The sequence below is a fragment of the Pinus tabuliformis genome, chromosome 6 (assembly GCF_031772625.1).
Source record: "Pinus tabuliformis cultivar Carrire ecotype Pingquan chromosome 6, CPIR1, whole genome shotgun sequence".
NCBI classification, from domain to species: Eukaryota; Viridiplantae; Streptophyta; class Pinopsida; order Pinales; family Pinaceae; genus Pinus; species Pinus tabuliformis.
In genome coordinates, this window is record NC_142292.1 from 1,799,390,068 (window position 1) to 1,799,394,051 (window position 3,984).

The 3,984-nt window shown below is 28.2% G+C and overlaps 1 long non-coding RNA gene across 1 annotated transcript; it reads left to right on the top strand.

Annotated features, from left to right (window-relative positions):
• Window positions 1-410: 410 nt before the first annotated feature.
• Window positions 411-1,646, top strand: LOC149266221 (uncharacterized). The gene is made up of 3 exons (XR_016252543.1): window positions 411-652; window positions 1,160-1,263; window positions 1,366-1,646. It is a non-coding gene; the product is annotated as an uncharacterized LOC149266221 (long non-coding RNA).
• Window positions 1,647-3,984: the final 2,338 nt, after the last annotated feature.

A 3,984-nucleotide genomic window follows, 5' to 3' on the forward strand; every position in this document is an offset into this window, starting at 1 on the left:
AGAAATGGGAAAGAATAATGTGTGACATTTATCTTGCAAAAATTGATGTTGAATGAAAGGATACAGAGTTTAACCAAGCTACAATTTGCTTTGGTAAAGGCAGAGGAACATCTTAAAAAGTTGCCTAAGAATACACCATATACAAAGTTTGAACATAAGTAATATATGGATTTTTCTTTTGCAGATATGTTCTTTTTTATACCCAAGATATCATAGCATGAAAAATATATTGTAGAAATTGTTTGAGGACCTCATTGAGGTCGATTTTTCTGATGTCATGCTTGATTGGTACCTTCTCATATGTTAGGAAGACTTTAAATATGAATTAATATGTTCTCGAAACAAATCATATTCAAATTTTATAGATAGAAAAGATAAAAACAAATGTCAATGTCTTTGTTTGATTGTTACTTGACTCTGTTGTGGGCATGTTATAGGAAATGTGATTGGAAAAAGGATGGGGAGACAATGCAGAGCATGTATTGGATATGATTCATTTGCTATTAGAGGTCCTCTAGGCACTTGAGCCATCGACTTTGGAAATGTTTCTAGTAGGGATTCCTATGGTTTTTAATCTTGTGATTCTTTCACCTCATGGTTATTTTGGGAAAGAAAATGTTTTAAGAATGCCAGACAAGACATCGGTGGATTGGTAAACAAATTTTTTATAATTGCAATATCCATTCCATGATATCCTCTCTTTATTGTTTGATTGTATTTTGAACGTTTCTTATGATTTTGTTTTGTCTTTTAACTATGAAATTGAAAATACTTGGTATCATGTCAATTTAAACAACAACCAAAGCTTGAAGATGAAATTAATATTACACGATATTGATTGGAATCCTGATAACTATTTTGTGCTAACAAATTTTCATGACTATCAGAAAAGTTTACTTTCATGTTGTTATTTGAGCACATGTTGTTTATATACTTGACCAAGTTCATGCATTAAAAAATGAAATGTTGTTGCGAATAAAATGACAAGGATTAAACATCACATCTTAGATTATTTGTTTTCACAAGTTACCTATAGCTTGAACTTTTTAGCATGTAACTTAGTTGGCATGATTGTGCCTAAGCTTTCCCTGAAGGTTGAATACTAAGTTACTAAGGTGTTATTTTATATGGTGACATTTTATTTGCTTTGTTTATACAGGTCATCTAGCCACATTATAGTGGCCACTATCACCAAACTGAAGAAAACTTGTTCGAGTTTCTTGCTTGTATGGGGAAAATAGATTTGACATTACTGATGTTGAGGTATATGTCGTATAAACTCTTTATAGTCTACTTTAGTTTATATTTTATTGTTCATTGTATTTCATGTCTTACACTCTACATTGTATCTTCTTTTGTTTTCAGAAAATGAACTCAATATTGATGTTAAGAAGCAGGAATTGAAGAAAGAGGTTGAGAGCATTAACACTAGAGCGACAAATGCAAAAAGAGAGAGAGAAGAGAACCGATCTAGCGATATTCTTAGATTCAATATCCCACATAAGACACACACATAAATACTGATGGTCAAGTCTTCAGAGTTGGTGAATTCACCTATAATGCCTTGGCAACACAATGATAATGTTTTGAAGTGATGAAACATCATTTCATGTGTAAATTGTAGTTCAAACAATATTAAGTTAGAAACTCATATTGTAATACTTTAACATTTCATATAATATAATTTATGTGGTTGAAATTATTTATAGATGCAATTGATATTGTTTAGTATTGTAATTAACATATGAAACTCTGTGTTTTCATATTAGATGAACATGCACATTGTATGACATTTTTTAAATTTAGTTGCAAAATCATACTAATTAATTTATGTTGATTAATAATGAACACATAAAATCAATCTAAAACTACTAAATTAGTAGTTTATATTGATTAATGATGAACACAAATAAAATGAATATACGACTAAATTAGTCATTTATAATGATTATTAATGAAATTAAATGAAATGAATATAAACTACTAAATTAGTCGTTTATATAATAAATATGAAACTACAAAAAAAAATGACTACTGCAAATGGTAAATTTGTGATTCCAAAGGACGACTAAATTTTGCATATATATGACTATTAGTAGCTAATTTGCAGTATCTTATAACACGACCAAAATTTAGTCATATTTCTCTGGTCATTAATTGGTTTCAAACAATGACTAAAATTTGCATATATATGACTATTAGTAGCTAATTTACAGTATCTTATAACATGAACAACATTTTGGTTATATTTCTTTGGTCGTTAATTGGTTTTCTCATGTGACCATATAGTAATATATTTTGTTGTATATTTGGTCATTAATTTGGAAATTAATGACTAAATCAATGACCAAATTTATGACTAAATATACTACTAGACGATAAAATTGAGACAACCAATTAATGACTAAGCTAAAAACGACTAAAAATTGGTCGCATTATAAGATACCATAAATTAGCTACTACTGGTCACCGACTGAAAAATGGTCGTTTATATCCAAATTTTAGTCTTTTTTTAGTAATTAATTAGCCATTTTGTACTATTGTTCTCTATGATTGTCCATGACTTTCATATCGAGACAATTTTTGTCACAATGCGACATTCGACCATGGTTGACCATAGCTCGCTATGATTGACCATGATTAACCATGATTTATATTAAAAACCCAAGGGATCGATATTATAAACCGAAGGGAATAATAAACATAAGGGGTTAATATTAAAACCCCAAGGAATTATAAACCCAAGGGAACAATATTAACCCAAGGGATTAATACTAAAAACCTGAGGGTTTATATTCCCTCGGGTCTTTAATATTAATCCCTTGGATTTATTATTCCCTTGGGTTTATAATATCAATCCCTTGGATTTATAATATAATTCCCTTAGGGTTTAATGACTAATATTATAAATATCAAGGTTTAAGGACTAATATTATAATATTTTTAAATATTGAGACAATCTTTCTCTCAATGTGACTTTGGACCATGGTTAACCATGGTTGATTTCATATTGAGACAATCTTTGTCACAATGTGGCGTTGGAGCATGGTTGACCATAACCAACCATAGTGGAGTTCGATCATGTTTGACCAATGTTAACCACCATTAACAATGGTTGACCATGATTGACTTCCATATTGTGAAATATTTGTCACAAACCCAAGGGATTAATATTATGAACCCAAGGGATATGAACCCTAAGATAAATATTATAAACCCTAAAATAAACATCAAAGCCTAACATTAATATTATAAACCTCAGGATTAATATTTAGAATCCAAAGGATTATAAACATAAGGGAATAACATTGAACCCTAGGAGGCCCAACACTACCTGAAGTTTGAAAATTTTATGATATTAGATTATAAAGTTAATCATTGAATGGATCATGAAAGGTTTGAGTGATTAATTTGCAAATATTAAATCAAGGTTGTTATTTTTTTTAAATATTAACGGATTTATTAATAAAATAATAGTATTATATAAAAATATATATATATAAATTCAAATTCCAATAAAAAAACTTTAAATAATTAAATTTTACTATATCTACAAAATATTAACTTTAAATAATTAAATTTAACTCTATCTTCAAAATATTGATTAAAATACCCATAAAACAATTAAATTTAGCAAAATTACCATATTGACAAATTACAATGAACTTAACTTCAAGGTCTTTGTCTATAATTTCTTTTAATATTAATAAATTTCAAAAATATTTTATGGAAAAGTAATAAGCCAATCAAATATTAAGTATTATGTAAGAAGTTAATAATTAATTCAATGAATAAAATAGAAAAATTAACAAATATAGTGTTTAATATTTACTACTTATTAAATACCCATTTTAATTTTTTAATTTTTTATCTTTTACCAATAGGTGTGTCTATATTGACCTCGCCCCCCTAGATGTACCGACCTTGACTTTATTTATGAGCCGATATTTTTAATTTCTAGACGGCCGCAATTGAACTCCAACT